We start from the raw sequence: 21,256 nt of genomic DNA, 5'->3' as shown, positions 1-21,256 counted from the left end.
CATTAAATGTTTTTTTTGTTAATGTTAGCCACAAGGTCAAACAAGGTTGAACGATCAGGTGCGGTAGTTGCTAGCTAGCTGTTCTGTGACTTATGCGTTTAAGTTGTTCTCTCATTTTCAAAAACGAAGCGGGGAAATATAGAGAATAGAAAGCTCTTTTCATTGCGGCGCCACTTGACCCCCTTCCGATTTGAAAAAAGTTGGGGGATGACACCCCCGCTTAGAGGGTTGAAGATTTTGCAATCATTTTGGGGGCAAAAGTTGTCCCCCTCACAAACAAAATTGACGTGTTTTTGAATTTTCTAAAAATTCCAATTGGTCAGCCTGGCACCGAAATATGTCCATGGTTGGTAACAATGGACTTAAAAGTTGCCTCGCTACAAAAAGTATCATTTTTACTCTTAATAAAACAATATACCCTTTTCTAAAATTAATAAGGAAGCATGTAAACGACACTTATGATTGGTGATTTTTTTTCACAAATCTATAAATAAAATTGCTAATCGTAATTCAACGAAAACTGCAACATAAATTACACAATACCGTGAATAAATAAAGAAGAAAAAGAGGAAACTTAATGGAACTAATGAAGATGCCGAATCGATCTTCGCTGGGTGGCCCGTTGAAATGAATGTCTTCATTTCGTGCCGATTGCCACTGATCGTATGCTAATCATCGTCACGAAGGTCTTCCTCAAGATCTTCCTAATTAGATGACCAATAGGAGAGATTTAAATTACACTTGCAAATTGAAGAAGAGACGAAGGCTTAACGAACTCGTTAGTATTGCGAATTGAAAATAAATAAGTCTGAGCAAAGAGTGTTCGATATAGGAGTGAGCGGTTTGAATTTATAGTCTATTGACTATGACTATTTATTTATTATACAATTATTTAATAGATAATTTTATTTTTACTGAATTTAGTATATTTTTTCCCTGGCAATTGTTAGAATTGCCTTATATCTATCAAAAATAATAGATAAAATAGTACTTTAACCACAAGGGTAGATTAAATGATACTTTAACAACGAGGAGATTCTCGCACGTTTTTTAATTGTTTCCATTTTTGAAAATTTTTGTATTCCTTTTCATAAGTTATTTGGGATTTAAATGGAGGTAGTTTGGATATGGCGTTTGTCGCCTCAGCCTGAATATCTGTTGGTAATTTACTTATTTCTTTTAGTTTTTTTAGTTAAATTTTGAGTTGATCCAATTTTATATGCTGTTGGTGGATGATTTTATTCGCTATTTTTATTTTCGAACTTACAAGACAAACGGGGTCGTCTTTTTTAGGCGCCCCGGGATAAAGTCAGGAGCACAGCGGTGCCTCTCAGTAGGAGAGCCTCCGCGGGTGTTGATTAATAGCCGAGTTGCGTGCCGACGTCTGTTTTTGCCAAAGAACTTGGCTAGTTTTGATGGTTAACGTTCTTTCATTCATTAAACAGTTTTCTTCGAATTTTATCCGATTTATTGAACTGATTTTCGAAATTTAAAAAAAATTGTCTATTTTTTACCCTTCTCTAATGAATTAGTATGATTAATAATGCTTCTGTCCCAATGTATCAGCTGCTGAATATATTAGTTAGTGTATAGTCTCATTATATCATTATCCAATCATATATTTATATACAGAGTGGGCCATTGAAAACTTACAATGGCTATAATTTTTAAACCAAAAAAGATATCAAAAAAATAAAAAATACTGTTTCTATAATATCGAGGGGGAATACATATGATGTAATTTTTGAACCACCCCGACCTGCCCCTACTCACTTGAAAATCTTAAACGGCAACACCCCACTTGTGGCGCCTTTTTGAAAACTCATTAAAAATGCTTAACGATGATCATAATGTTTTTAGGGTGAAATTGAAAAACTACCCCTTACACGAAAAATTAGGTGGACATTAATGAAAAAAGTGATTTTTTCAGCATAAGTTACAAATTGGGAGCCAGCTAAATGAGGTATTTTTCAAACCACCCCGACCCACCCCTAGGTGCCAGCCCCTCACTTCTAACCTCAAGATAGCGATACCCCACTTGTGACACCTCTTTGGAAAGCGTATAAAAAATGCTGAACGACTGTCATAAAAAAGAACGAGAAAAATGGAGCTAAAAATAAAAAAAAAACAAAACGTGTCAAAATCAATAGAATGAATTATTTTTGTATCCATGTACCATTGCGAGAAAAAAACTGGTACAAAGAAATCTATTATAACTCTTAATGAAGACCTCATACACTTTCAGCAACATGGAGCCCCTCCGCATTATTCTATTGTCACAAGGCGGTAGTTGGATAAATATTATCCAAGGCAATGGATTGGCAGAAGGGGTCCAATCGAGTAGCTCGCCAAGGTAACCTGATCTCACTCCTTTAGACTTTTTCTTGTGGGGTTACACTAAATCCATAGTCTACAAGACAAAACCAGGTTCGTTGCAAGAATTGCGGCAGAGGAGAACTGAAGCATGTCGAAATATTCCGAGAGAGACTTTCCAAAAAGTGAGAGATGAATTTGAAAATCGTTTGTATTTTTGTATGGAACAAAACGGCTGTCACTTTGAGCAATTGTTAAAATAAATTATCATTTTAAATGTCTTTCAAATTGTCACACCCACATTTCTTATTACTATTTACCAGTAATTTTGTTGAAGTCTGTATGACCATCGTTTAGCAATTTCAATTAGCTTTCCAAAGAAGTGTCACAAGTGGGGGGTATCGCTATCTTGCGATTAGAAGTGAGGGGGTGGCACCTAGGGGTGGGTTGGGGTAGTTTGAAAAATACCTCATTTGCCGCATTTAGTTGGGTCCCAATTTGTGACTTATGCTGAAAAAATCACCTTTTTCATTAATGTCCACCTAATTTTTCGTGTAAGGGGTATTTTTTCAATTTCACCCTAAATACTTTATGATCATCGTTTAGCATTTTTCATGGGCTTTCCAAAAAAGCGCCACAAGTGGGGTGCTGCCATTTAAGATTTTCAAGTGAGTAGGGGTGCCGCCTAAGGGGTAGCTCGGGATGGTTCAAAAAATACGTCATATGTATTCCCCCTCGATATTATAGAAACGGTATTTTTTATTTTTTTGTTATCTTTTTTGGTTTAAAAATTATAGCCATTGAAAGTTTTCAGTGGCCCACCCTGTATCCTCAAATTACAAAGTCACCCTTACTGCAACTGTATTTCATCTTTTTTCTTCAAAAAGGTATTATATGATACAATTTAATTTTTGAAATAGACAGCCATATGTCTCTTCTTTATGCCACAGTGGCTGGGATAATCACTAAATTTGTCGTTTAGGCTATATAGATTTTTTTGACAGGCAGTTTTGTCCTCCAAAAATTTTAAATATTTTTTTCTCCGAAAGGGTTAATGTTATCAAAATTCATAAAATTTTACAGAGAATTTAAGTATATAATAAAAAAAATAAGAAAGTTGCTGTTAACTTCCGGTAGTTCCGAAAGTGCCGCCATATTGAAAATATTTTTAATCGATAGATCATGTTGTGAAACAAGAATGTGCAAAAAATCTCCGATCTAGATATTTTAGTTCTCTAGAAACTTCTAATGCACGCTCAGCCTGGGACACCCTGTATATCCCTCTCTCATACAATCTACATCATTTACAATACTTAATCTATGGTAGATTCCTAGAAGTTTTTAATGCAAGCCCAGTGAGATCAGCGAAACTCTATATACCTGCTAAAAAAACTTTTATTTACTACATCCATAAATAACACGGTAAAGTGATAACTACAGCGTCACCTGTCCGCATTCCACGTAACCTTTTTACGATTATTATGCATTCCCTTCTTTTATCTGGGTACTTCCGCAAAACAAACATGGCCGTTGTCGCGATCGGCCAGCCCGAAGATAAGGAGAATGAACCGATAAAAACGTTGCCCCGGGTTTCGGGGTAATTTATTGGCGAGATTAGTCCGCTGGCTGTCGAGAGGTGCACTTTGTCGCGTGTGCTCAGGCAGGTGAGAAAAAACTGCCCTTTGCTTGTATGTGTTCGATGTTCAGAGTTAGAGAGATATAAGTGCTATCAGCCGGTGTTATTTGGTGGTCAATCGATTAAATGATTGTTCTTAATCATTTAGCCATCCATCAGCAGTTTACCATTAGCTGAAGAAGTACGATTCTTCGGTTGGGGGATATAAATTCATTATTAAATAACATTATTATCATCAAAAGAATATATTAAAACTGAATTTTAACGATAAAACTGTCCTGGAGCGGGTCCTTTCAAACTGGATGGCATGTGTCCATCAGCAGTTTACCATTAGCTGAGGAAGTACGATTCTTCGGTTGGGGGATATAAATTCATTATTAAATAACATTATTATCATCAAAAGAATATATTATAACTGAATTTTAACGAGAAAACTGTCCTGGAGCGGGTCCTTTCGAACTGGATGGCATGTGTCCATCAGCAGTTTACCATTAGCTGAAGAAGTACGATTCTTCGGTTGGGGGATATAAATTCATTATTAAATAACATTATTATCATCAAATGAATATATTATAACTGAATTGTAACGAGAAAACTTTCCTGGAGCGGGTCCTTTCGAACTGGATGGCATGTGTCCATCAGCAGTTTACCATTAGCTGAAGAAGTACGATTTTTCGGTTGAGGGATATAAATTCATTATTAAATAATATTATTATCATCAAAAAAATATATTAAAACTGAATTATAACGAGAAAACTTTTCTGGAGTGGGTCCTTTCGAATTGGATAGCATGTGTCCATCGGCAGTTTACCATTAGCTGAAGAAGTACGATTCTTCAGTTGGGGAATATAAATTTATTATTAAATAACATTATTATCATCAAAAGAATATATTACAACCGAATTATAACGAGAAAACTTTCCTGGAGTGGGTCCTTTCGAACTGGATGGAATGTGTCCATCCGCAGTTTACCATTAGCTGAAGAAGTACGATTCTTCGGTTGGGGGATATAAATTCATTTTTAAATAACATTATTATCATCAAAAGAATATATTAAAACCGAATTATAACGAGAAAACTTTCCTGGAGTGGGTCCTTTCGAACTGGATGGTATGTGTCCGTCAGCAGTTTACCATTAGCTGAAGAAGTACGATTCTTCGGTTGGGGATATAAATTCATTACTAAATAACATTATTATCATCAAAAGAATATATTAAAATCGAATTATAACGAGAAAACTTTCCTGGAGCGGGTCCTTTCAAACTGGATGGCATTTGTCCATCAACAGTTTACCATTAGCTGAAGAATACGATTCTTCGGTTGGGGGATATAAATTCATTATTAAATAACATTATTATCATCAAAAGAATATATTAAAATCGAATTATAACGAGAAAACTTTTCTGGAGTGGGTCCTTTCGAACTGGATGGCATGTGTCCATCAGCAGTTTACCATTAGCTGAAGAAGTACGATTCTTCGGTTGAGGAATATAAATTAATTATTAAATAACATTATTATCATCAAAAGAATATATTAAAACCGAATTATAACGAGAAAACTTTCCTGGAGTGGGTCCTTTCGAACTGGATGGTATGTGTCCATCAGCAGTTTACCATTAGCTGAAGAAGAACGATTCTTCAGTTGGGGAATATAAATTATGTCCCTTTCAAAATATGGAATCATCAATAGAGTGAGAGTGAGGGAGAGAGAAAGAGAGAGAGATGTCTCAAAATGAATTTAACAAAAACTGAAATAATATATAACGGACTAGTAGGAAGAAAAGGAATTCTAATAAATAACACTAAACTGGAAATAGTAGAAGAATATATATATTTGGGACAACTAATACACCGCTCGGGATCTCTACTACCAGAAAACAACAGAAGAATCAAGTTAGCATGGGGTACTTATGGAAGAAACTCAATCATATTTAAATCTGGAATGCCACACTGGGCCTAAAGAAGAAAACATTCGACACCTATGCATGCGAAACCTGGACACTTAAAACGGACATTATGAGGAAACTGCAGGTCGCACAACGCTCAATGGAACGAAATATGCTGGCAATAACTAAGAGAAACCGTAAAAGAATAGAGTGGATACGACAAAAGACCCAGGTAATAGATGTCATCCACAGAGTCAAATCCTTCAAATGGCAATGAACAGGACACCTGACAAAAAAAACGGACAACAGATTGACCACAAAAATTACAGCATGGTCTCATGAAAAATTAAGAGACCTAGACCTGAGATGGGACCAACATATTAGGAAATTGGCAGGGATAACTTGGGCCCGAATGGTCAACAACAGACAACAATGGGCTCAACTACAAAGAGAATATTTAATTATGTTAGGGATGCTACACTATCATTAGAAATGGTTGAATAAGCTGAAGATGATAATGATGATGAGGATGATGATATATAAAATATATATTCGACGAAAATATATAGGTAGTTTTGTGGTTTTATAGTGTTATCTATCGCATTTAACATCTATGGCTTGTGCCGGCTCTCTGACTCGAGGCCCATAAGCGTATTCATTACCAATGGCCGCCTATTTACATAGACGCCGCGGACTGAGGATGAACGAATTGAATCGAAACGTCAACTCGTCGGGCAGTCGGCGACATGCAACGCTGGCGCAGAAATTACAATCGCAAATTAGGAGAATATTTAGCATGGAGGAAGGGGTACGTATAATGGAAATGATGGAGATAAAGCCGAAGGAAAAGATTGGAAGCGTTCATTCAAAGCTCAGTCGTTCCTGCATATAACTGGTTTGCCTGCTTGTAAAAGATTGGTTTGTTCAAAATGTAAAACTTTGGTCTTTAAAAATAGTTTAGTATCTATCTGAAATAATTTTTCTTACTTTCTTATGAAGGTTTACCATCGCTGTCACGTGTAGTTTCTATAGAGTGGTTTAAATGCCAGGTACTCCAAACTTCAGCCAAAGCACTTGATAATACACTTTGAATAAGAAGACTAAGGAAGGAACATATCAAAAATCTTAGGTACACCGCGATGGGCCTCAAATAGTGCTGAACAGTGCCGTTCTAATTGTATTTAAAAAATGTAAAACTATGATGTAGGGTAGACGTGGGGTAGACTCAATAATTTGTTATTTTATTTTACGTTGTGAATAAATGTTATAAAAATATATAATTCTAATAAAAATAGATAAGTTATAATAAGTATTTATTAACACAAACATCCGATACGCTACTGAAGCAGGTAAGTCAAATTGTCGTATCTAAATTCTTTGACATCTAATCTTTGACAAGTACCTAGTAAATAAAAGCAAAAATGCAAGAAAAAATATATAATTTAGTTAATTTAAGTGAATTTCATAAATGATCGGTTTACTACACGTATGTATATTATATAGTCACTTACTAGCGAAAAGTTGTTCCATTATTTCACTCAATTTTTGCCGAGACCTACCGCACGCTACACAACCAACTATTTTAGAGTCTTTTTCGATAAATCGCGATAGTGTCACTGTTAATTTAAGTTCTGCCACAATTTCCATCTAGATTTACTACCTTTATACAACTATCAGTAGTAGAATAAATAATAAATAACATAAAATAAGCTCCGTAAAGACTGACAAATCCACAAAATTTCAAATCAAATTCAAATGTTTCAAATGAATCGTCAAACAGAACTGTCAAGGATCCCCACCTTAGAGTGCTTTTTCCGCCCACCATGCATGAACACATGGATAGCATTATGCTCCTTCCTTAGTCTTCTTATTCAAAGATAATACAGTTATATTTTGGAACAAAACGACTTTACACTATTTACAGCTCTCTTTTGCCTGGCTGTAGTGTCGTAACCAGGAAATTGCAAAAAGACGTATAATTATACCTGTTATGACGACTACCTTTTCCGTCATACCAAGCTATCTTTAATTCAAATTTTAAAAATAAAGCTTGCTGCTAATTGCCCCTAACCAAATATATAAACCAAGTCCAAATAAAAGTGTATTACTGATATAATAAGAAAACATTTGACAGAAAATTGTACAACAGGGCCCGAATTCTGTAACTCCGAAAACGCTAAGCGCTTTTAGACGCTCAGCGTATATGACGTTAATTTTCGCTGAGCGCGCACTTAACTACCAATTTGGATATTCTCATCTGACGCGCTTGGCGTCTTTACTGATTGCGCTAAGCGCTTTGAAAACGGTTGCTTTAAAGGATCGTTTTGCTTGTCGAACTGTCAGTGAAAATCGAAAAATTTGTGATTTTGTGCACTATCTTGCTCTTTAATGAAAATTAATACTTCTGATATAAATTCCTCAATAAGTAATTGATAATTTACGACTTGGCAGCTATAAATATTGTTCAAAACATCGAAAATGCTTAGAAGAGTCTTCAACACTTCCCTCGTATAATAAGAATAATGTCATCCATAGAAAAATAGCTTGACGTAACCTAATAATAGGTTATGAAATTCACGTAACATTGACATTTTTCATTGTTACATCCGTCAGTTATCAACTTTTGACTGTTAGCTACATTAGAAATTGTGATGTTGCTAATATGTGCTCAACGCGTATCCAGAACACGATTCGCATGGCAACGAGAATACCAAAATCGACTGCCTTGCGTTTCGCTGATCGAATACTTGCGCTCACCGCTTTGAAAGCGTAACGTTTTTATGTCAAAGTTACAAAATACGGGCTCAGGTATTTATGTTACAATTTGGAACCAATTTTTGACTTAACCATTGAGACTTTGACCATTTTGGACTTAACATAGTTTGCTTCTAGGGTACTAAACCAGAATTTCACTTATTAGTTTCTTACAGAACAAAAAAAAAACGTATCTACAAAAAGAAGAATTATGCTGGTCACATTTAGGAACAAAAGAGTTTCCCGATAGCAATCTGTCAAATTTTAACACGTCACCCTTTTTTATTTCTCCCAATACTTTCCCTTTCAAGCTTATCTCCCTCTTCGGTCTTTAATTATACTGATTCCAATGTCTTTACTTCATCTCCTAGCCTGCTAAAGGACGAAAAAAACGACGACCAAACGTAATGGCCGTTCAACTAATAGTAACGACCACAAAAGGAATGTCGGATCTCGTTATGGCGGACATTTTACGACTGTTGTGACTTCGGAATTTCGATTATTGGCTGGGTAGTAGTATACTGCCCCACTAAGAAAAACCCTGGTATCTCCAAAAAAATCAAAAACGAGATTTTTGCACCAAACAATTAATTGTGATTTTTACAATATATTTACGTAGAAAAAACCTGGCATTTTAATTTCCTACATAATTTATAAGGAAAAATTGTTTCCCCGTAAACGCCAAAAATAGTCTCTATGTATTACAACGTTTTATCGACAAACACAATGTATACTTTATATGATTCAGCTTCATTCATTTTGGCATAAATAGGAACTTGATATAAGTTAAGTTTAGTATAAGTTAAGTCCTGTAATTTTTTTTTTCCTTTAACCACCCTGCTATTGTTTATAACAATATCCGCTATAGTCATGACAAATATGACCTACAACTGATCAACAAGATAAGAGAACAAAAGAACAGAGCAAAGCAATGTGTTTAAACATCAACACAAAAACAAAATTAATGGTAATCTCCAGAAACCAAGGTATACGAGCCCTAACAACAATATGTTGGGACAAGGTCTTTTGCAATAAATATAGTAATTTGTTAAAATGACTCAATTTATTTTGTTTGTTATTCTAAATTCAAACATTACAATATGATCTAGACAATTTTACTATATTTTTATAACTTTGCAAACAAATCACTTTTGATGATAGCTTATTTTGCCAAAATCAAGCCAAATTTGCTGACAACTATATATTGGGACAGCACAACAAAAAATTTGTTTTATACGGAGTTACATCACCTTTCGCCTTAACAACTGCCTGAACTCTTAATGGCATTGTATTTACCAAAGATTGGCACATTTGAGGAGAAAAATTATCCCAAATTTCCTGCAGATTTGTCCACAAATCAAAAATTGTTCATTGAGGGTGGTTTCTTAAATATTGCATCATATTATGCCACACAGTTTCTATAACATTGAGGTCCGGACTACTTGCAGGATGGGATAGAACTTTTATATTATTATTACCGAACCAATTTTTAGTTGATTTTGCTGAATGGCACGATGCTCCATCTTGTTGGAAAGTAGAGTCTTCGTTTGGAAACAATTCTTGAGCACTAGCAAAAGTGAGGTCTCAAGTATATGTTGATATTTTTGGGCGTTAAGAGTGCCATCTATAAAATTTAATTTGCCCAAACCTGTTGCTGACATGCAACCCCAAACCATAATCCCCTGAGGAAATTTAACAACCCTCTTTAAGCAATCTTTATGCTTCTGCTTTATTTCGTATTATTCGTTTTCGATGATCTCCAACGCAAACATCAAATTTAAACTCATCACTAACTTATTCTAATCATTTTGTGTCCACGATAATTTAGATTTTGCCCAATTGTAGGGATTTTTCTTTTAAATTTCTGTCAGTAGCGGTTTTTCTTTGGCCTAAATAAGAATTTGTATCAATAATCTTCAGGTAATTGATTATCCACACAAAATAAAAGTTTACATTGTAAAACCCCAGACCGCATTTATGGATATATTTTCGGCAACATTCTCTTATTACAGTAGAGGGTTGGAACCTTTGGTGTTACACAGCAAAATAAAACACTAAATCACCACAATACACAAAACACTTTTACTTTTTACACTGGACACGCGTTTCGCTAACCATGTTAGCATCATCAACAGACGATAAACTAGTTTTAGAGTTTATAATCATCTGCTGATGATGCTAACATGTTAGCGAAACGCGTCCAGTGTAAAAGTAAAAGTGTTTTGGTATTGTGGTGATTTAGTGTTTTATTTTGTTTTGTTTTTTTAACATTCTCTTGATATATTTAAACCAGTTACAGTATTCTATTTAACTGTTACTTCGCGAAGAGTACTTCTTCTCGCTGACTTGCAAATTTTTACTAAATTTCGTAAATCTCTCTGAGATACAACTTTTGGCCTTCCCGAACTTTAACCTCTAACGTCTACATTGGCAGATTCGCCGTGTTTTTTTATTATATTAAAGACCGTGGTTTTTGGAATACTTAAACCATCAGAAATTTTTCGAATTGTTTTTCCCGTACTGTATTGACGAATGATAATTTCGCGTAGTTTTTGATTTGTAGCTTTTCCACGGACCATTATTTTGAATTAAATTAACAAAATGGAGGATTAAAAAAAATACAATTACTTACAGTAAATCTCACTACTCAAAGTATCGAGTCACTTACAAGCTGTCAATGCTGAAGTAAACAGTTTGCGACATTTGTGACGTTTATAGCAAAGCCGCCTATGATGATATTAATTATTTAAAAATACTTGTCCCAACATTTAGTTGTCAGCAAATTTGTCCTTTTATGAACAAAATCCGCTACTGTAAATATGTATTGATTTACAAATTCATAAAAATATTGTCAAGTTGTTTAGGGTATATGGCTATGTTTATATTTAACAAATTAAACATATATTTTTCAGTCATTTTGAAAAATCAGGGCAATAATTCCAAAATATGACCTTGTTCCAACATATAGTTGTTAGGGCTCGTATTTGAAAACTTCACCATAAGCAATGGAAAATGTTATCGCAAACCACTAGTAGATATGCATTAGAAGAAGTAGAGGAACTACCCTGTTATTATTCAGTTCTTTACCTTTTGTTTTTCAAGAAGACAACACAAAACTTCTCCGTGTCTCGTGGCTTCCGATAGACAATTCATTCATATGGCCAGTCAAGGGCCCGCTTCGAAATAATGTTATTATGCCGACGTTTGGACTTAATTATGGCGACCGTCCTCGGTCGGGGCGATTTATTGAAGGCGGCGCGTACAAAAGTCGTCGTGGACTGGGGAAAAAGCCGGTAAAAACCGGCGGTTTTTTTGCAAATGGACGTTAATAATACGAGAATTGAAGAGGGGTTAGCGGTAGTACGTATAGACCACCCATTGGTACTCATTGTCTGAGATAAAAATCGAGAAAAAAAATGATAATGAAACGGTGTTTTTTTTTCTGATTTATTTTTTTGAACTTATTATACAGGGTGTTTTTTGTGGATAAAAATAAGTAAAAAAGTTCGTATAAATGTATACCCTAAAATGATTAGTTTCGGAGATACAGGGTGTAGAAGTTTCATTTTTATTTCGATTTTTTCCAAATAATTCCTGAAGTGACGTCAATATTTCGATGAAAATTGATGTCTGGGAGTTTTTTGACATGAGAAATTTGATTTTGATGTCAATATGACTCCTATTTGTAGGGGGCGCCACCTACATGTGTTTTAACTGTTTTGAAGAGTAATCACTTTTCATCCGTACCTGTATAAAAGTACTGAGTAAAAAAATACATTTCCGTGACTTTTTACGTAAAAAATGTCCCTTGGTAAAAATTCCTACGTAACATTAAAGCTAGTAGATGTTCGTATTCTTTTGTTCAGCTAATAGTAGAAATCAAGTAAAGGTATATTTTACGATAAAATATAAAAAAAGGCTGTACTTAACCTGCCGTTAAACGGTAGCTTACTAAAATGCCGTTAATAGGTATGAAGTCGTTAATGTGACGCACTTGAAGGCTTTATGAAATATAGGAATTTTATAAGCACTAACCAACGCTATTCACCCCACCAAATAACCAACTTAACCAACGCAACTAACCCCGACACTGATAAAAAAATATAAAAAACAAATATAAATTAGTAAAAATCAACCAACCCCACCAAATAACCAACTAACCAATGAATTAACACCCTCCAAATAACCACGCTAACCAACCCGCCAGAAAAACAATTCAACCACAAAGAGTGAAACCGATGCAATAAGATCACGCTATAAGCAAAAAAAAATAAAAAAAAAAGCTTGGTCGGCGTGAGATTTGAACCACGGACCATTCGCTTACGAAGCGATAGCCTCAGCCACTGACCCACAGGTCCTCTTGCAAAATGCTTAAGGCTAGGCATTACTTTCCGCCGACATTATCGGCATTAACGGCATTTTAGTAGGCTACCGTTTAAGGGCTGTTTAAGTACATCGTATAAAAAAATGCCTTTTAGAGAATGTTCTATTCTCTGTGTCACTTATACAGGGTGAGCCTTAAATAAGTGCAAATATGTTCAGAGCTGGTAGATCTCGATAAAAGAAATATATTTTCTCTTTACCATTTTTCAGATAAGTCCAAAATAATCGAGTTATTTAAGTTCGAAAATTTAAAAAAAAATGCTTTTTTTAAATTTTGAGAGCCGTCAGATTTTTTCTGTATTTGCATCCATTTTAGTGAGGTAACCATAGAGTAAATTAAAGAAACTATACCGTGGTAAAATTTTCGGTAGAGAGGGAGTTCTAAAAAGTTTTCGAAAAATATACAAGGAAATTTAAAAGAAAATGCACGATTTTCAATATCTTTTTTCAGCGAAAAAAACCTCATAGACGTGTTCTTGGGGTCGAAATATACCAGTCCTGAAGATATTTGCACTTATTTAGGCCTCATCCTGTATTTTAAACTGAAAAGTAACTGAACCCTGTCGGTATTTCAAATCCATTAAACTTTGGTAATTTTCCTCCATTAAACCCGTTCAAAACACGAGAACCCGTGTCGTCGACCAGTGGCGTTCGTGCTACATGCCAACAATCCAATTATACATTCCCTCCCTCCTTCCTCCCCTAACTACTCGGTCACCGAGCAAGAGGGGGTGGTAGTGATTAATGGCTCCACATGTGTTTCGCGTGCGATCCTAATCCCCCCTCCTCAGCCTTCGGTTGTAGTAAAAGGTCTTTCTCCCTTTCTTGTTTGCATATTTTAATTCCCATTTTCGTTTGGGATTTTAATAATGGTCGTCCAATCCTGCACACGATGTACGGTCACATATATAGAGCGTATATACGCGTTACATACTTTATACTTGTATATATGTATACATAAACGTGAGGTCTAATGGCGATTTTAGGCCGGTATATATTCGTTTGTCAAGGGTCGTCAACACCATGAATGTTAAACGTATAAGAGAGAGGTATAATATGGTCAGTAAGTTTGGTTTATAGAAAATTACAATACCTAGAATAGATATAGAACATACCAACATATAAACTTTTAGTCACGAGATTAAGTTTGTCTACTTTTACATAATATTTTCTTTTACTCAAAATATTTTAGGAAACAGAAATGAATTAATCTATACTAATTATAAAATCCTTAAGTGACTGACTCACTGATTAATCACGATCCTGCTCAAACCACTCAACGGAAGAAGCTCAATTTTGGCATACAGGTTGATTCTAGGGTGTTCCAGAGGTTCGATAAGAAGGGATTTTTCGAAATTCCAGTTCCAAGAGGGTGAAACCGCTCCTCAAATATTACAATATTTTTTATTTAAAAAACGGTCAAGTTGCCGAAAAAACGCTTAACCACGTATATTTTTTTTGGTTTTTATACATATTTTAAGATTTTTTAAAAATTTATACAGGGTGTTTCAAAAAATCTGGTCATTGATTAATCACGATCCTGCTTAAAGCGCTTGACGTAAAAAGCTAATTTTTGGAAAACGGATTGACTTTAGGGTGTAGAGGTTCGATAAGAAGGGATTTTTTGAAACTCGAATTCTAAGGGGGTGAAACCACCCCTCAAATATTAAAATATTTTTTATTTAAAAACCGGTGAGTTTTTCGGAAAACTCTTAAACACGTATATTTTATTTTGTTGTTTCACATATTTTAAGATTTTTTAAAAATTTATACAGGGTGTTTCATAAAATATGACCATTGAGTAATCACGATTCTGCTTAAACTGCTTGACGTTTAAATCTCATTGTTGGCAAACGGATTGACTGTGGGGTATAGAGGTTCGATAAGGAGGGGTTTCTCGAATCTCAAATTCCAAGAGGGTGAAAACGCCCCATAAATATTACAATATTTGTTATTTAAAAAACGGTTAGTTTTTCGAGAAAACGCTTGGACACGCGTAATTTATTTAGTGTTTTACATATTTTGAAATTTTTTAAAAAATCATACAGGGTGTTCCAAAAAGTTGGGTAATTGATTAACCACGATTCTGCTTAAACTGCTTTAGGTAAAAAGCTTATTTTTGGCAAACGGATTTTTCGAAAGTCAAATTCCAACGAGATGAAACAACCCCTCAAATATTACCAAGTTATATAATAATATCGCCATATTGTTTTTTCTCATGCTGGCATAAATGTGAGAAAATTTTATACAGTTTGTATGTTGATGGAAATTCTTGCTTTGCTTTATCATCACCATTACAAATGGTTAATTCGACGCGAACGAAGTCGCGTGTACACGCTAGTTATAAATATATAAACAGTTGTTATTAACATAAATTAAGAAACATAAAAACCATTATTACCGCTTTCCTGTTCAAAATATTTTAATAAGGTTACGATGAGTTTTTTGCAGCGGCTGTTAAGCTGCTTCTTGTATATTTCGCACTACAAGCGGTTCTAAAAAAAAAATGTTCCACTGCAAGGTCTGCTAGTAAAAAAATTTAAGTTTAAAGTATCACAACACAATTCACTTAAACCAAAAACGTTAATACTCTTTAATACAAAACTAAAGTGTCAAAAGATAATGTATGTAAATTTATGAATGTGTAAATTCAAATAAAGTAATAAAAAAGTAAGAATAAAATCGCGCGCGCGCATATTCAGTTTTTTTTTTCAAAAATTTGGCAATATTTCAAATATTTGAACTTTTAAGATGGAATATTGGTGAGCATCAAATTACTCAAATTTGGCTACATTTGATATGGAAATCTATAGTTTATAATGTCTATGGTTAACAAGAGAGGACACCAAAATACCACCAGAAACACCATTCAAGAGATTGCGTTTCCTAATGGATACACTGGTCGGTTTTTAGGGATGTTTGATTGATGCATCTTTGCACGAGTTGGTAATACAACGTGACTTATGTCTTCTGTAGAGAATGAACCCATTAGAAGAGATTAATCAAGAGATTATTATACAAAAATGATATAAAACATACAGGATCTCAAAAAAATAGTGTATGTAATTTTGCAAATATTTTTTTTCTCTCGATCTTGTTTTCTAGCAGCCATGACAATCACATGTTTTTGTACAAAATTGAACGCTCTACAAAAAAGGTCTCTTAGAGTTTTTCGATAAATCTACTCTTTCAAAAGTTATTCACGGTTAAAATTAACCACTCGGTAAATTCCTAAATTTTTCAACTTTTTTGACAACGATTGTCATGGCTGCTAGAGAACAAGATGGAGAGAAAAAAAAATTATTTGCAAAAAGTGGCAAATTCCTATGTAACTCAAATAGGAAATGAATCGTCTTTGGGCAAGATTTATTGTGAATATTAAGGGTTTACAATGGTTTGTTATATTTTTTAGACAATAAACTAAGGGGTAAGCATCTCCATATGTATTTTAATATTTTATAAAGGAAGTTTCCTTTTGTTTCCAATGCCATAATATGATGTTAGCTTTTAAGGCCTTATTGTGTAGAGGATGATATTGTTTTGCTATTTGACTCATTCAAACTGTCCTGATGATGGGAATAAAATTCTCGAAAGCTTGAATAATTGAAAAAGTAGTTTTATTAGCCTGTATGATGATTATTGGCTACATCCTCACTTAAATTTTGAGTTTCTTCTTAACTTAGTCAGTCACGACTAAACCTGCTGTTTTTTAAAAACTATATACTTAAAGAAATCATCAAATAAGAAAGAATTCTAGTCTAACTACGACTCGAAACGCTATTCTCTTTCTTCTCCTTGCTTTTTTCAACTCCGCCCTTCCCACCTTTTATGAAAATTGATGTTTATCGGGATTTAATGAATCCGAATTCTCATTTAGGGGAGGCGAAACACCTATCTCCCGCTAAACAGATAAAGAAGAAGCGAAGTCCCGCTCGCCAAAGGGAGTAGGGATGGGGGGACGAGGCTGGGATTATCTTAATTACGCCATAAAACAGATAAAACTTAATTAAGGCAGCCTCGCGGACTACTTTTACGGGCCCGCGTAGATTAATGGCGCTGGCGTCGCCTTTTTTTACGCCACGATTTTACACGAATCGCCTCGTTTTCACACGCTTCTTTATTAATTTGCATCGCTTTTTTTAGTCCCTTTATTGATCAGGGAAATTATTGAGTCTTTAAAAAAGGCGTGGCAAAATCTGGCCAACCGAGTCAGAACCTACTGAGCGTAACAGTTAGATTTCCGCCACTAGAGTAGTAGGAACAAAGAACTTGAAGGAATTGGACCGTTGTCTCTGTTCATACTATCTTTACATTTATTAATTCTGATGCTTTCATATGCATCTAATTGCCTGTAATTTGAGACTTGTTTAATTAATTTTAAATTATTAAGATCTATACAATGTTCTTTATCAACAATATGTTCGGCAACGCAAGATTTATCCGGTCTACCATATCTTATCTGAGCTAAATGTTCTTTAAATCTAGTTAATATTGATCTTAAAAAAATCTTAAAAATCAAAAGTGACCGAAAACAATTGAATATGTCCTATACTAGCATACAAAATGTCGTTTTTTATCTGAAAAAAATAAAAAAGTTATAGAGGTAGGCCACTTTTGAGACGCACCCAATATAGTAGAATTAACATTAAATATTAACTTTACATTGGGACAGAAAAAAAATATAATTGAATTTAAATCTCTAATTTTTGGTTCCTAACTATCTTATTCAGTCCTTCCCGTCACACTGTCCCAATAAATCCAGCAAGTAGGCCGGGGGATAAAGGAGCAGTCGTCAATTGTTATTCTACGATCCGCGTCGCATTTATTTTATTGGTCGTTCTCCGTGGAGTGACAGGCAGGAAGAACTGGCTGGCTGGGGACGACGAGCGATGGAAAAGACTCTAAAACGAATTATAGAACGTTCGGAGGTTTTATACCCGTTTTATATCTGTTTTCGGGCCTTTTTACAACCCTCGATTGCCTCTTCCACGTTCCTTTAAACATATTTGAATTTCCTTCGAGGGAATACAGCAGGCGTTATCGATAATGTTATACGATCCAAAACGGTTTTTAATTGATTTGGCTTGACAGAATATTTATGTAAGCCTGGAGGAGTCCTAGGTTGTAGATTGTAGGTTGTATGGGATTAGTATTAGTGTATTGGTGCCATACAGAAGCCATCAATTACTATCGAAGAGAAAGTGGATCCACTGAGAAAATTTTATCCATGGCTGGTATTTTTTGACATATACATTTCTGATTAGACACCCCTATGCTTCAACTTATGTAAACATTATGAATTATACAGGAGCCTGCAACAGTATGTCGGCCATCTGTTAAGGTGCCATAAGTAAGAAGCTATGAAGTTCATTTATGTGTACACCGTATCTTGCTCACTTGGATGTATTTTCGGAAAATATAGTCATTAACACAGGGTGTCTCAGAAAAGTGCCAGCCACAGTGTGAAGCATTTTTTTAAATGAGGGGAGGGAAGTTGACCACCGCAACCACATATCGTCAAAAAATCGTATTTCGTGTCTTAATTTCAGTTTATCTAGCAATCCATAACTTTAATAATCACCTGTTGTACAATGCTAGTTCAAGTTCATGTTATTCTGGTCTTCTATTTGTTTTGATATTGACTTTTAAAACCATACGTTATCGATAATGCTATTCCTGCCTGTCCCTTGAAATAATTTTGATATAAAAGTCCTTATTTTATCATTCTTTCTGTTTATGTCAAACACTGCAGATTTTGGAAGCATAATCTGCTCCGCAATTTGACGAGTATTTTCCCAAATCAAGATAATCTAATGTTTTAGATGTTTCTGCTCGTTTGATTGGAACCATTACGTCTAACATTGCAGATTGTATGGGATCTATTTTGTCTCCCTTTCTTGAGTTATAACACATCATATAATCTCAGGGCTTTAACAAAAGCCAGTATTTGAAACGGTTTTAGAGAAGTTAGTTCTGCCAAATCTCCGATATCAGCCAGTCGTACCAAAGTTTCATTCAGTGATGAGGTGTTCTGGTATTTCCCCATTTTCACCACAGAATCTGCATTCACCGTTGTTACTTAGCTTCAATCTACTGAAGCGTTCATTGAGGAGGCAGTGTCTTAAGATTTCTTTAACTTAAATCATGGAAAATCTTTGATTTTAAGTTGTAAAATATTATTTATTTGTAGTTTTTTAACAAACGGGATGTTTCTTTTATAAGCAGTTTAAAGCATTATAAATGGTGATAAATCAGAAAAAAAGAAACGTATTTTTTAGTTAACGTTTTTAAAGTAACCTGAAAATAGCCGAGTTATTTGACGATTGAAATTTTAACAGACATTTACCAGAAAGTATACACTTAAATTGAGTTAGATTACTCGCCACACCCAGTGGCATTTTACATATTAAGAGTCCATTTCATTAGTCCGAAAAAGTAGCAAAATAAGCGTTCGGCATTTAACGTTTTATGTAAATCTGGCTAGGTATTTTTACACAAATGAGGAAGAAAATCAAAGATAAAGGATTATCCTATATCCGCATTGTAGCACATTTTTAGACAACTTCTTTATTTTTAAGATTTTGATGGTCAAACATCAACAAAATATTCCTTATGTTTGGACTAAATTTTCTCGAAAATAAAGACATAATTTAAAATTCCGTTACAATACGGAAATAGATTGAAGTTTTGTGATTACAGTGATATATAATTTATATGGTTTTGTAACAAATTGCTCGCTATTTTATCGCAAATGCTAAAGCTCTGCACTTAATCAAAGCACGCGTGTTTGGAATTTTGGGTGTGGCTTAACACGATAGGATCGGGCTAAGCCTTAGACAGATTTCTGAAATATAATATATATCTCCTTTGGACACACAGTACAGCGTAATAGACTCTTAGACACCAATATTTCTACTTAAATGTATTCTTTTTACTGACGATAAACCTATAGAAACTTTATATAAAAGCAGTAAATATTCTAAAATTATTAATTTATTAATTACACCTTTAATTCCAGCACACCTAAACAATTATTATCATAATTTTTAACAGATATTATCCGCCTTCTATTCATCTGTTCTACCGCACAGCAGTTGCCGCAACAACACAACACGCGCACTAAATTTTACTGCCTCATAAAACGACATATTTCAGTTAGCATTATGAAGAGAAAGATAAAAACAGAGGAAGAACAAGAGGGATTTTTAACTATTATCTTTATATAAGCATCTATCGAACGGCCGTTTACGTTTACTGCTTTTAAATTGTCATTTTTCCGGCAACTGACGACTGACGCCCTTTTACCGAGCACATAAAAATTTTTACGCCTCAGTTTAGTCGACTTTTATACGGTTTTTACTGTGTGTTTTCGGTACTTCAACTAGTTTACTATGGTTCTCCCGACTGTCTTTCTATATTAAGCTTAACGTGGCTTTTTACGAGTGTGTGAGTGTTTTCGCCGCACTAACTGCCCCATTTCGACTTCATAAACTTGAATTAGTTTGATGCGAAGTGAAATGAAAGTTATACATCGATATAATTTCAATAGTTTTTATACTACAATACTATAGAATGAAATTCTCCTCGTCGTATGGATTTTTGGTGTAATTTGTTTTTTTTTTTGGGGTATCTGTAGTTATCTATGGTAATCGCAAAACAATTTCCTTTTGAGTGACAAGCGATGGCAACAGCGCTGCCAGATTGTGATGGATTTATGAGATGGATCTTAATTTAAAAGCGACAAACAATATATTTATTATATCATTTTTTAAAGATTTTTACGTTTTATTTTTAATTTAATAACTAATATTTTAGTAATTAATTGATTAATTTGATGTATAGCTTATTTTACTTATACAAGTTGGCAAAAACTAATCCATTATGAAGATTATTCTAAAGCGTTATTATGGGTTATTTATTTATTTATTGATGTACATCTTACAACGCCATATGTGGTAATAACAAGTAAGGGAGTGATATTAATGCACAAACTAATAATCACAGAATTTAATAAAAACTAACGTAGAAATACCTTTGAAAGTGGTTTAACGTGCTTATCAATGAAACTTACTTCTCTGACTGCAGTCAAGGGTAATAAAGGACCTTTATTGTGACGTTCTCGTTCAAAATAGTTTATCAGGGAAGCTATAAGTTCTTTGCTTCGGCATATTTTCAACACACAATTTGAAGAAATGTAATACAACACTCGAAAATTTAGTTCTTAAAAGAACTGTTTATGTTTTTAAAGTACAATTTTTAAAAAAAGACTATGAAAATAGGCAAA

The 21,256-nt window shown here is 34.3% G+C and overlaps 1 protein-coding gene across 1 annotated transcript in view; it reads right to left on the bottom strand.

The window, feature by feature from the left end:
• LOC115885433 (aldose reductase-like) overlaps nt 1-21,256 on the bottom strand; it is a 67,408-nt gene that overhangs the window by 19,575 nt on the left and 26,577 nt on the right. The gene's annotated exons all lie outside the window — the stretch shown is intronic.

Source organism: Sitophilus oryzae, unplaced genomic scaffold (genome assembly GCF_002938485.1).
Source record: "Sitophilus oryzae breed Bouriz unplaced genomic scaffold, Soryzae_2.0 scaffold_381_pilon_pilon, whole genome shotgun sequence".
In the NCBI taxonomy this organism is placed as follows: Eukaryota; Metazoa; Arthropoda; class Insecta; order Coleoptera; family Curculionidae; genus Sitophilus; species Sitophilus oryzae.
Note: the sequence above shows the minus strand (reverse complement) of the source record. Positions and strands in the feature narration are given on the sequence as shown.